Here is a 14,523-nt window from a genome sequence, read left to right on the forward strand (position 1 = left end):
CTGCTACAGCCTTATTCAGGTGGTGCTTTTTTACAAATTCTTCACTGTTTCCCACATTTTACACATCTCCCTAAGCTCATTTTAAGTGAGGGATTCCTCTGCCTTTCTCTCCTCCTCCTCTGCAGACGAGATGCACATGTAGACTTCTTATAAAATCTTGCAGTTTCGGCCACTCACATACCTTGTTCGTATTTCTTGATGATTTCCTTCTTAACTTCCACTATGATCATCTCCTTATTCTTACTGCTTTTCTTTTCAACCTTTTTCTGCATGGGGACCATGCTCGCACGGATGTTGACTACAGTGCAGTATTAATAAACTTTGTCATATACTGTATTTAATGTAACTGGCAGTAAGGCAGCAGAGGAAAGGGTCTCTATCTGCAGGCAGCCTGACCTAGAATGAAGCAAAGCATTCCTAAGCTTACACTTGTATGGAAGAACAAAGGACTATCTGTAGTGACAAAAAATACACTAGTGCCAGTTGTGGGCACTTTCCAACATTCTAAAAATCACTGATTTCTACCAAACACCATGGCCTGAGACCGAGCATCTGAGTATGGGAGATGGTCACTCACAATCCCACAGAGAGAAAGGGGTGGGGAGGAACCATTGGCTTGGTTGTGATCATGTGACATTGGGCATCATGTACTACTTGTATTGCAAGACATCACTTGTTTATCAAGTTAAAATTTGTTAGAAGTGTTTGCTGGTCTTATGGAACACTCGCAGAACAAGTTAACTCACAATCGAAGGTTTTACTGTACATTACACATATTTTGGATGTATTAAATTATTATACCCACACATATCCATAAAATCTAACCTATTTCTGTCAGCAATGATATAGGTGCCTAGACCTCATTCCTTAGGGCAGAAGTTTCACAACCTCGATACAATTAACATTTTTGTAATTTTTTTGTGTGATTTTTTTTTAAGTCTTTATTTTTGAGAGAGGCAGAGAGAGAGAGAGACAGAGAATCTCAAGCAGGCTCTGCACTGTCAGCACAGATCCTGACACAGGGCTCGAACCCATGAAACCATGAGATCATGAACTGAGCTGAAATCAAGAGTCGGACACCTAACCAACTGAGCCACCTAGGTGCCCCTGTAATGTTTATTTTTAAGGGAGAGAGAGAGAAAGAGAGAATGTGGGGGGGGGGGCAGAGAGAGAGGAGGACAGAGGATCCAAAGCAGGCTCTGTGCTGACAGGAGACAGCCTGATGTGGGGCTCGAACTCATGAACTGTGAGATTATGACCTGAGCCGAAGTCAGATGCTTAACCGACTGAGCTACCCAGGCACCCTGGGTTAGGTCATTCTTGCAGGAGGAAAGTGGACTGTCTTGTGTATTGTGGAACGTTTAGCAGCCAACTCGGGCTCTATTCACTAGATGCCAGTACCACTCTCCTCCCAAATGTGACAGTTAAAAATGTCTCCAGACATTCACAAATGTCCCCTGGTTAGCAAAATCCATTGAGAACCATTGCCTTGGAGATTTCCCTTATTTTCTTCTGAATTCAATCACTGAAAATGATGTGTTTTTTAAAAAAAAAACTATGTAGTCCTTTAAGACTTTAAAACATTTTTTAAAAAATGTTTATTTATTTATTTTGAGGGTGAGTGCATACACATGCAGGGGAGGGGCAGAGGGAGAATCTCAAACAGGCACCATGCTGTTATCGCTTGATCCCACAACCCATGAAATCATGACCTGAGCCAAAACCAAGAGTCAGACGCTTAACCAACTGAGCCACCCAGGTGCCCCAAGATTTTTAAACTTTTTAAACAAACTTTATTTTTTAGAGCAGTTTTAGATTTACAGAAAAATTGTGAACAGAGTACAGAGTTCTTACATGTCCTTTACCTAGTTTTTGTCATTATTAACATCTTACGTAGTAGGATAAATTAATCATATTAATGAACCAATATGATATATTGTTATTAACTAAGTCCATACTTTATTAAGATTTCTTTAGTTTTTACCTAATATTGCTTTTCTGATTCAGGATTTCATCCAAGACACCACATTACATTTAATCATTATGTCTCTTTCGGATTCTCTTGGCTATGACAGTTTCTCAGACTTCCCTGACCTTGACAGTTTTTGATGGTCTTGACAATTTTGATGAGTCCTGCTCGTGTATTTTGTGCAGGTATTTTATCTGGATTTGTCCGTTTTGTTTTGTTTTTTTTCCTCATGGTTAGACTAGGGTTATTGGTTTTTGAGAGAGAGACCATAAAGATAAAGTGCCATTGTCATCATGCCGGATCCGAGGTAGGTATTATTGGGTGCCTGGCTGGCTCAGTTGGTGGAGTGTGCAACTCTTGATCTCAGGGTTGTATGTTCAATTCCCACATTGGGTGTAGAGATTATTTAAATATAAAATAATTTTTTAAAGGGTATGTTTTATCAACATGGCTTATCACAGTTGATTTGACTTTGATCGCCTAACCAAGATCATGTTTGTCAGCTTTCTTCACAGGAGAGTCATTTTCCTCCCCTTTCCTATTGTACTCTTTGGGAGATGTCACTGTATACAGTCCATACTTAAGGAATAAAGAGTTATTCTCCACCTTTTTAAGGGGGGGCAGTATTTACATAAATTATTTGGAATTCTTCTATACAGGATATTTGTTATTTCTTCCCATTTATTTATTCAATCAGTATGGACTGAAAGATATTTATTTTTACTTTGGTTATAGTCTAATACCACTTTATTTTTTTGCAGCTTTGTCCATTGGAAGGTCTTTCAGTTGACTTCTATTCTCTTTTGATACTTCCTTCAATGTGAGCTGTTTGTTTTGTTTTCATTTTTCAGAACTTCCTTTCTTCCGCTACAAGATGTTCCAGGCCCATCTTGTGTGTTTTCTGCTCTAGTTCTAGAATTGGTCATGTCTTTTTTTTTTTTTTTAGGAACTTTCTTTAATTTTTTAAGTTTATTCATTTATTTTGAGAGAGAGGGAGAGAGCATGCACACGGGCACACATCGGGAAGGGGCAAAGAGAGAGAATCCCAGGCAGACTCTGCACTGTCAGTGCAGAGCCCAATATGGGGCTTGAACCCATGAACCATGAGATCGTGACCTGAACCAAAGTCAGACACCCAACTAACTGAGCACCAGGCGCCCCTAGAATTGGCCTTTTTTCCAAAGAGCCCTGATTCTTTTTATTGGAGTATATAGTATTAGAAATCCGGGGCACCTGGGTGGTTCAGTCAGTTAAGCGTCTGACTTCAGCTCGGGTCATGGTCTCATGGCTTGTGAGTTCAAGCCCTGTGTTGGGCTCTGTATTGACAGCTCAGAGCCTGGAGCCTTCTTCAGATTCTGTCTCCCTCTCTCTCTCTCTGTCCCTCCCCTGCTTGCGCTCTGTCCCTCTTTCAAATATATATAAACATAAAAAAAAAAAGAAATAAAATCTAAGGGGTACCTGGCTGGCTCAGTTGGTAGAGCATTTGACTCTTGACCTCATGGTTGTAAGTTCGAGCCCCACATTGGATGTAGAGATTACTTAAAAATAAATCTTTTAAAAAAAGAAAGAAATCAAATCTGAATACTAGGTATGCTCATGTTTACTGGAATTAAGATTGATTTTTTTTAGTTTGAAAGTTTCAATCTAGCATGTTATAGGATTTATAGGATTTTAATCTTTTTTTTTTTTAATTTACATCCAAGTTAGTTAGCATAGTTCAACAATGATTTCAGGAGTAGATTCCTTAATGCCCCTTACCCATTTAGCCCATCCCCCCTCCCTCAACCCCTCCAGTAATTATCTGTTTGCTCTGCATATTTAAGAGTGTCTTATGTTTTGGGGTACCTGGGTGGCTCAGTCATTTGAGCATCTGACTTCAGCTCAGGTCATGATCTCACAGCCAGTGAGTTCAAGCCCTGTGTTGGGCTCTGTGCTGACAGTTCAGAGCCTGGAGTGTGCTTTAAATTCTGTGTCCCCACTTCGCTCTCTGCCCCTCCCCCACTCACATTCTGTCTCTCTCAAAAATAAACATTAAAAAAATAATTAAAAAAAGAGTCTCTTATGTTTTGTCCCCTCTCTGTTTTTATAGTGTTTTTGCTTCCCTTCCCTTATGTTCATCTGTTTTGTATCTTGAAGTCCTCATATGAGTGAAGTCATATGATATTTGTTCTTTTCTGACTAATTTCGCTTAGCATAATACCCTCTAGTTCCATCCATGTCATTGTAAATAGCAAGATTTCATTCTTTTTGATTGCCGAGTAATACTCCACTATATATATATATATATATGATGTGGGGTATATATATATATATATATATATACACACACCACATCTTCTTTATTCATTCATCCATCGATGGACATTTGGGCTCTTTCCATACTTTGGCTATTATTCATAGTGCTGCTATAAACATTGGGGTGCATGTGTCCTTTCGAAACAGCATACCTGTATCCCTTGTGGATAAATACCTAGTAGTGTAATTGCTGGGTCGTAGGGTAGTTCTATTTTTAATTTTTTGAGGAAACTCCACACTATTTTCCAGAATGGCTGCACCATTTGGATTCCCACCAGCAGTACAAAAGAGATCCTTTTTCTCCGTACAGGATTTTAATCTTATAGTCAGTGTTTATTTACTCTGCTCAGTTTACTTTGATCAATGGTTGCAGATCTGTCTTGCAGGTCACTATTAACCTTTCAGCTGCCCCTCACTTTCCCATTTCACTTATAAGTCAAGAAACTGAGTTCCGGAAAATCAAAATGTGTGTTACATTGTCTCTTCCTCAATTCTACCTTCCTTACCATTTGAGAATGGATGCCAAGGTGGCCTTAATTTTTCCATAGTCCGGCCAGGTCCTTAGTCCTTATTTCTTCAAGTTTCAGATTACTGTTGGATCTTTAGGACCATCTCATTTGCTTTCTGAGAAAAGCAGTGAGTTACTATTTAGAGGAAATGCTTACAAATCTCACCACCTCCCTTAATTTGGGTGCAAATTGGAAGGTATTCTTCATAGTCTGTGATAGGATTATGTCAGTTCCCTAGTTTTATTATACTTGAAATTTTCTTCTCTGCTTTTAGTTCATTTCTGTTCATTTTGCTAGACTTCCATCTTCCCTCAAAGTTATGTAATCATTAATGACTTTCATTATGGGGCACTTGGGTAGCTCAGTCAGTTGACCATCTAACTCATGATCTCAGCTTAAGTCTTGATCTCTGGGTCATGGGTTCAGGACCCACACTGGGTCCCACGCTCGATGTGGAGCCTACTTTATACATATATGTGTGTGTGTATATATATATATATATATATATATATAATATTTATATTATATTATATTTTATATTATATATATAATTATATATATATTTTATATATATGTGTATATATATATAATATATATATATATAATATATAATATATATATATATTTCCACTCTTCTCAAGCAGCTATTTCCACTCTTCCTTCCACAGCCCTTAACAGGATTCTCCCTTACTTTATCCTAACTGGTTAACTAACATATGATTCATCTCAGTCTTTTCAAAAAAGAGGAGGCAGAAAGAAATACCAGAGGGTCACCTGGGTGGCTCAGTCAGTTGAGTGTCTGACTTTGGTTCAGGTCATGATCTCAGGGTTGGTGAGTTTGAGCCCTTCATTGGGCTCACTGTTGTCAGTACAGAGACCACTTTGGATCTGCTGTCTCCCTCTCTCTGCCCCTCCCCTTCTTGTGCTCTCTCTTTCTCTATCTCTCTCTCTCAAAAATAAATAATAAAACATAAAAAAAGAGAAAAGAAATAGCTGTGGGTAGGGTAGCAGAGGAAAAGGGGCAACTCCCTTTTTTTCCCTTCTTTTCCATTTAACCTGCTACTTACAACTCTTTCTCCCTGAACTGAAGTTAGTCTACTATACTATATAGTTTAGTATAGTATAGTTGGTCTAGCATACTATATATTACTATAGTATAGTTGATTTGCTTTTCCTACCTTGGAATTACATTTGTCTATAGATATATAAAGTCGATACATATTACAGATGTCTATAATATTGTAACATTTCTTATATGGGACAAAATAGTCCATTCTTGGGTATCTGAGAATGTATCATCAATAGGAAATGTAAATTTTATTTTACAATTGGAACAAAACCTTTACTCTGGCCACTAATTCAAACCTTCTCTAAAATTTTTGACATAACTATTTAACAAGGAGCCAAATAGATTGATTCAAGTACATCTGTTTTCTTTTTCCTCCTTTGCCTTTTGTTGAAATATTACCCTATGCAAAAAGGAGATCATAGTCTACAGGGTCAGTGGAAATGTTCCAGGGATGCTGGACAACTGGATGGAGCTGCTGTTCTCCCTCCCCAATATGTTTCTAAAAAAATGTTTAACTGCAGATAATCCCACAGGGCACCAGGCAAATGTTCAACCTTGAACAGGCAAACACGCAAAAGGTCAGTAGCAGAAAAACAAAAGAACAATCTGGGACATTTCTCTATGAAAATATGTTATTTATGTCACTGGAAAAGCAAATCTCCCCATCCCTTCCCCCATCCATGGAGGTGGAGGGTTACTTCTAGCAGAGGATAATAAGTCTTCATATAGCCTCTCTTCTCCTGGAGCAGTGGGGGTATGAGACCCTAATCAAGAATTTAATTTAGAAGAGGGAGGTAGTAGGATGACACCAACACAAATTTAATTTGGCACAGTCCAAAGCTTGATCTTTGTGTGGTAAAGTAGTAGGCATTAAGAAATAGATGGCTCCATTATGGGCCGGATTCTTAAGCTAACTTTGAATGGTTTATTGTTGTTGTTTTAACGACTGTTAGGCACAGTTTGAAAGCTAGAAGATAAAGAAAAGAATTGACATTCTGCAAAATAAAATACTATCTTTACAGTGAACAGGGATGAAGCTCTCTTGATTATAGAAGAGTCAAGTGTTTCTCAGCTTGGAAAGAATACACATACTGACAGTAGAGTATTGTGTCATAGAATACTCTATGACACAATAGTGTCCCTGGCTTTGGGAGATGTGAGTGTATTTTACAAATAGCTTTTTACTGGACACCAGGAAGAATTAGGTAGAAATATCTCCAAGGGAACTGTACTTGGAATACCCAGACCCAACCCTGGACTCTCTTACTAATGTCATATTCTATATAGAATCAATAATTCAGATTTGGGAAAATGTATGGCCTGGGAAAGGGGGATGGCTCATGATATGAGACAAATTCCTGTGCGTGGGGCATGGTATCTCCTAAAAGGAGATGGAGTTATTAAAAGTAAGTTTGAAGAAGGAAATCTGAACAATATTGATGCTCTTAGCGACAGATATGAAGCAGATATGAAGACAAGGAGCAAAGCTGGGGGGAAGCTCAAGAGGGAACCCCCTGCAGTGGTTTGTATTCTTCTGATACTTTTGTCTTGAGACAGAGTATCGCTTAAGACTCAGGTACAGATGCATATAACAGAAAACAAAAAAGTAACAGTGACTTAAACTAAAGATTAATTTCTCCTGTAAAAGAAGTCTAGCAGTAGTAGCTTCAGGGCTATTATGTCATTCCATGGTCATCAGAGACCCAGCCTCCCTTTTGTTTTATTATGTGAGCGTATGGTTTTCATTCTTAACATCACAAAAATGACTGGAAGCTCTTTATTTTTATTATTTTTAAAGAAATTTTTGGGGCGCCTGGGTGGCTCAGTCGGTTAAGTGTCCGACTTCAGCTCAGGTCATGATCTCGCGGTCCGTGAGTTCAAACCCCACGTCGGGCTCTGTGCTGACCGCCCAGAGCCTGGAGCCTGTTTCGGATTCTGTGTCTCCCTCTCTCTCTGACCCTCCCCCATTCATGCTCTGTCTCTGTCTCAAAAATAAATAAATGTTAAAAAAAAAATTTTTTTTAAAGAAATTTTTGGGTTTTTTTTTTTGAAGTTTATTTTGCACGTGCATGAGAGAGAGGGAGAGAGAGAGAGAGAGAGAGAGAGAGAGAGAGAAGGCAAGTGGGGGAGGGGCAGAGAGAGAGAGGGAGAGAGAAAAAGAGAATCCCATGCATGAGATTGCAATATCGTGACTTGATCATGACCTGAGCCGAAGTTGGGGGCTTAACCCCCTGAGCCACCCAGGTGCCCCTAGAAGCTCTTTAAAGAAACTTTCCCATCTCTCTCAAAAATAAATAAACATTAAAAAAAAAAAAAAAGACACTTTCCCGGAAGTCCATTGCAATATCTTCCATTTATATCTCATTGGCCTTAATTTGGTAACATGGCCACCCCTAGGTAAAGACAAGTTGAGAGATGCAGGTTTTTTTCTGGGCATGTTGACACTTCCAATAATAGATACTGTTGGTAGGGGCGCCTGGGTGGCTCAATCAGTTGAGCAATGGACTTCAGCTCCATGGATCCTGAGTTGAAGCCCCACATCCAGCTCACTGCTCTCAGTGTGGAGCCCTCTTGGGATCTCTGTTTCCCTCTCTCTCTGCCCCTCTCCCCTTGCACTCTCTCTCTCAAAAATAAATAAAAAACATTAAAAAAATAGATACTGGGGCGCCTGGGTGGCTCAGTCGGTTGAGCGTCCGACTTCGGCTCAGGTCATGATCTCACGGTCTGTGAGTTCGAGCCCGGCATCGGGCTCTGTACTGATGGCTCAGAGCCTGGAGCCTGCTTCCGATTCTGTGTCTCCCTCTCTCTCTGCCCCTTCCCTGCTCATGCTCTGTCTCTCTCTGTCTCAAAAATAAATAAAAAACATTAAAGAAAAATAAAAAAAAATAGATACTATTGGTAAAAAGAAGTGGAGAATGCATAATAGGTAGGCAAATATCAGTCTCTGCATTAGCAATTATCACATAAAGCTAAAGTTAACTGCCTTACATATAATTATAATATATTAATATGATATCATTATATTAACATATTAATATAATAATATGCCCTCATGTAAACCTCAACCCTTTGGCTTAGTTGTGTGCGGATGGTGTAGTAAATAAACCAACAAGCAAAAAAGTGAAATAAGGCATGATCCATACACCCACATACCTAGTCCACTACTTGCACTCAAGTAAACTAGCACTTGTCTATTGAGGAAATTGTTTCTTGGAATTCTACGAGATGGCAGCTGCAAAGTGAGGAAAACCCACAGTGTACCTTGGAGCAGTGAGAATATCAGAAGGCTATGTGGGAAACTCAGGAGGGTACTGAGACGACTGCCCCCCCAACCCTAAGCTTTCTTTCATGAATGTTGTAGGGGAAAGTTCACCTTTGAAGGAGCCACAGGAAAGGGGTAGGCTAGTCCCCCACTCCATGATTGTAACATAGATGGCTGCTGTTCCAAGCATCACATCCAGAAATAACATGTAGAAGAGGCAACCAATTCTGTTGTCTTTCTTAAAATAAGAAAAAACTTTCCCAGCAGACCTCACATTTGCCAGAACCAGATAACATGCCCACTTCTAAACAAGGCATCGGCGAGGGCCATGGGATTACATTGACTAAGGTCAGTGACTCTCAATCTTGGCCACATATCAGAAGCACTCAAGGGGCTTTAAAAAATACCACCTGTGTGAGGAGTGCCTGGGTGGCTCAGTGGGTTGAGCGTCCAACTTTGGCTCAGGTCATGATCTCACGGCTTGGCTTGTGGGTTCGAGGTCTGCATCAGGCTCTGTGCTGACAGCTCAGAGCCTGGATCCTGCTTTAGATACTGTGCACCTCCCCTCCTACTCTTTCTCTCTCTAAAATAAATAAATAGACAAACAAACATTTAAAAAAATACCACCTGTGTACTCCGTGTCAACTTAATTAGAATCTCTGGCAGTAAGACCCAGACATCAGAATTTTTTAAAGACCCCCAAGTGATTTCAATTTGCAAACATAGTTAAGAACTACAAACCTACGTCTTCTGGTGCCCCAACCAACAGCATTAGCATTACCTGGAAACTTAATGGAACTACAAATTCTTCAACTCCACTGTCTAGACTTAATCAGAAACTTTGGGTCAGGCTCATTAACCTGCATTTTACAAAGCTCTTTAAGTGATTCTGGTGCACATTAAAGTTTGAGAACCACTGACCTAGACTAATCAGGATTTAAAAACATTTTTTTTTAATTTTTTAAAATTTATTTTAGTTTGAGAGAGAGAGAGGCAGAGAGGAAGGACAGAATCCCAAGCAGCCTCAGTGCCATCAGTGCAGAGCCCGATGTGGGGCTTGAACTCATGAACTGTGAAAACATGACCTGAGCTGAGATCAAGAGTCAGACATTCAACTGACTGTGCCGTCCAGGTGCCCCTAATCAGGATTTTATTCTGATAAAACTGTAGTTATGTTTACCTTTTCTATTTAAAAAAAATTTTTTTTATGTTTAGTTATTTTTGAGAGAGAAAGAGACAGAGTGTGAATGGGGGAGAGGGAGAGAGAGAGGGAGACACAGAATTCAAAGCAGGCTCCAGGCTCTGAGCTGTCAGCACAGAGCCCGACGCGGGGCTCAAGCTCATAAACTGTGAGATCATGACCTGAGCCGAAGTCAGCCGCTTAACTGACTGAGCCACCCAGGCACCCCTATGGTTACATTTTCTAAAGCATGGATGAACAAAATTAGCAAGGACTAGGAGTTGAAAAAGCACGGGCAAGCAAAGAATAGTGTCAGCTGTAAGCATTTGCTGTCACTTAAAGAAAACCTTTCTAGTTTTCTTCGTAATTTTTTTAATGTTTATTTTTTTGAAAGAGAAAGGGGGCAGGGAGGGGCAGAGAGAGAGGGAGACAGAGGTTCTGAAGTGGGCTCTGTGCTGACAGCAGAGAGCCCGATGCAGGGCTTGAACTTACAAACCATGAGATCACGACCTGAGCCAAAGTAAGACGCTTAACCAACTGAGCCACCCAGGCACCCCCAGAGCTTTCTAGTGTGAATTCATTTCCAGCTTAGAGGAAAGTTGTAATAAAAAAGGAACTCTCATATATCTTTACTCCAAATCACCAATTTTTAACATTTTTCTACACTTGTTTTAGCATACCCTCTCTCTCTCTACACACCGCATGTGTGTGCACACGCACATGAATAGGTGGATCTTAATTTCCTTTTATTCCTTAATATTTCATGCTAAGAACACAGACATATTTTCTCCTAACCCCAGTACAGTTATCAAATTCAGGAAATTCATCATTGACCTAATACTTTAACCTGTAGTGGGTAGAATATTCTAATTTGTTGATTGTGCTATAGCAAAAATTTTTTTCTATATAGAATCCAGTCTAAGATCATGTGTTATGTTTAGTTGTAATGTCTTTTTAGTCTTCTTAAATATCTCTTACAGCTCTTCAGCCTCTCATTTTTCTATTACATTGACATTTTTGACTTCTCATTTACCTCCGTGATGATATAAACAATCGGGGTTAATTTTGCTTTCTAGGGGATATTCAGCAATTTTGGAGCGTCAAGACTGGAAGGGCTGGGATGGTGGTGTTGGTTGTACAACAATGTGAATGTACTTAAGGCTACTGTGCACTTAAAAATGGTTGACATGAGGGGTGCCTGGGTGGCTGAGTCAGTTGAGCATCTGACTTGATTTCAGCTCAGGTCTTGATCTCATGGTTTTTGAGTTTGAACCCCACATTGGGCTCTGTGCTGGCAGTTTGGAGCCTGCTTGGGATTGTCTCTCTCTGTCTCTCTCTCTGCCCCTCCCCTGCTCTCTCTCTAAAAAATAAGTAAACTATTAAAATTATTTAAAAAAATGGTTAACACGAGGGCCCCTGAGTGGCTCAGTTGGTTGAGAGTCTGACTCTTGATCTTGGCTCAGGTCATGATCTCACGGTTTGTGAGTTGGAGGCTTGAGTCGGGCTTCGGAATTCTCTCTCCTTCTCTGTCTGTCCGTAACCCCTTGTGCTTGCACATGCTTTCTCTCTCTCTCTCAAAATAAATACACTTTAAAAAATTTTAAAAAATGGTTAACATGGTAAATTTTACATTATATATCTAAACATACATACATGGAGGTGGGGGCTCTAGCATCTAAGGGGTACAGGCCAGGAATGCTGCTAAACATATGAATACACGTGGCAGACTCCTAGAACAAAGGATTACCCAACCCAAAAGGTCAATAGCAGCAAGGTTGAGAAATACTGGTCTAAGTTATGGTTGACCTTTGAACAATGCAGGGGTTAAAGGCGCTGATGACCACATGGTCAAAAATCCGTATATAACTTTTGACTCCCTCAAAAAGTAACTAATAGCCTCCTGTTGACCAGAAGCCTTACCAATAACATCAACAGTCTATTAACATGCATTTTATACATTATATGTATTATATACTGTATTTTTACAATAAAGTAAGGCAGAGAAAATAAAATGTTATTAAGAAAATCATAAAGAAGAGAAAACGATTATAGTACTGTACTGTGTTTATTGAAAAAAAAATTCATGTAGAAGTGGACTCCCACAGTTCAAACCAGTGTTGTTCAAGAGTTGACTATATTAGCACAGCCTTGCTAAATGGTGTTATGTATATCCATTGGGCTAACAGTCTTGATTTTTGTATTCTAAGGAAAAATGAACAGTACACAATGATGCATACACAGAAGCTTTTATTGGAAGACTGTTTATAACAGGGATGATGTTGAGACAAAATGTCCATCACAAATGAGAATGGTAAAATTAATTTCAGTATATTTATATAAAAGAAAACTATGTACCTCTTTTTAAAAAGTCAAGGTAAACCGTTAGTTGTAAGCTTGTAAAGATGTCTATGATATATTAAGTAAAACAAAAACAGGTTCCAAAACAATCTCCCCTATGATTTACAAATGATCAAAACCTATATAAAAATTTCAAAGTCTTAAAGGAAACATGCCAAACTATTAATGATTATCTCTGAAGGATGGTATTAGAGGGAAATTTTCACATTCTCTAGATTGGTGTAGTCATCAGAAAGATAAAGACATTAAAATACAGCATTGAGGTTAATATCCAACAGTTACTAATAAAATAGTGACTAGTAATAATTCTTTGAGCAACAGAAGTTACCGCTACCAGTCCAATGGGGGAAGATTTGGTACATTGTCAGAGGAGCTGCCATACCCTCAAAATCCCAGGGCCTTCCCCTGTTTAACCTGGACCAGGGTGAGCTGTCCTGTGGGTGAAGGAAATGGAAAGTTTCAAGAGCCCTGACTGTTCCAAAGCCATTGAAAGCATCTGCATTGTGTTCTTGGCCTCTGACCATTAATTGGTAATTTTATATTTGACTGGAGAAGGCTAAATATCTTAAAAGGCAAGTTGAAAAATCACAATGGTAAATTATAACACACTGAAACAGTGTTTTCCAAACAGTAGGTTATGATCCATTGGAGTCATCAACATAATTAAGTAAGTTATGATCTACTTAATATGATAGAATATAATAGATTCAATAAAATAGAAAATTGTGTTTACTGGATCTGGATGAAAATATCTTTCTTTATGTGGATGTGGCCAACAAACATGAATGTTACTGCATTACACACTTAAAAATATATATTCTTATGCAACATAGGGTTAGAAGAGTCCTTATTCAATAACTTAAGATTAAAGTTGTTCTCAGTGTCATGTCTTTTAGTATTTCAATTTAAGTATACATTTTCAACTTCCCATGTGTTTGAAGATTACTTCTTAATGTTGGTAAAAGTAATTAATTAGTAATTAACTTAAATAATAATATAAGATGAATTAGGATATCACATCCTGTTTATTTTTTATTAAAAAATTTTTTTTAATGTTTATTTTTGAGAGAGAGAGAGACAGAGCATGAGTGGGGGAGCAGCAGAGGGAGGGAGACACAGAATCCGAAGCAGGCTCCAGGCTCTGAGCTGTCAGCACAGAGCCCAACGCAGGGCTGCTCAAACTCATGAACTGTGAGACTGTGATCTGAGCCGAAGTCGTATGCTTAACCAACTGAGCCACCCAGGAGCCCCTAGAATATCACATCCTGTTTTTTAATTATACAAAGTATTTTCTTTAAGGAATTTAAAATTTATACATCCTATTTCCCCTTTATGGGAGCCCTGTAGCTCTTCATGCTATTTTTGCCTTAATGAAAGTCAGATTATATTATACCATAATATTGTTAATAAATTAACATTTTGCTTTATAGAATTCTGAATTTTAAAATAACAGTGCCATCTGGTGGTTCTTTCTCTTTGGGTATAAATCTCAAAGTGGAATTGCTCTTTTTTTTTTTTTTTTTTTTAGAGAGAGAGTGAGAGAGCACAAGCAAGGGAGGGGCAGAGAGAGGGAGACAGAAAGAATCCCAAGCAGGCTCTGCACTGTTTGCACAGACCCCGATGTGGGACTTGAACTCAGGAAGATCACGTCCCGAGCTGAAACCAGGAACTGTGAGATCATAACCTGAGCTGAAACCAAGAGTCTGATGCTTAACCCACTGAGCCACCCAGGTACCCAAAAAGTGTAACTGCTCTTTTGCATATGGACATCCAGTAGGTGGTAACTTAAGGAGCTGCAAAAGTTTCCCAAAGTGGTTTGTGCCTTTTCACATTCTCACCAACCATGTATGAGAGTTCCACTTTATTTATTTATTTTTATTT

The sequence above is a fragment of the Felis catus genome, chromosome D4 (genome assembly GCF_018350175.1).
Source record: "Felis catus isolate Fca126 chromosome D4, F.catus_Fca126_mat1.0, whole genome shotgun sequence".
NCBI classification, from domain to species: Eukaryota; Metazoa; Chordata; class Mammalia; order Carnivora; family Felidae; genus Felis; species Felis catus.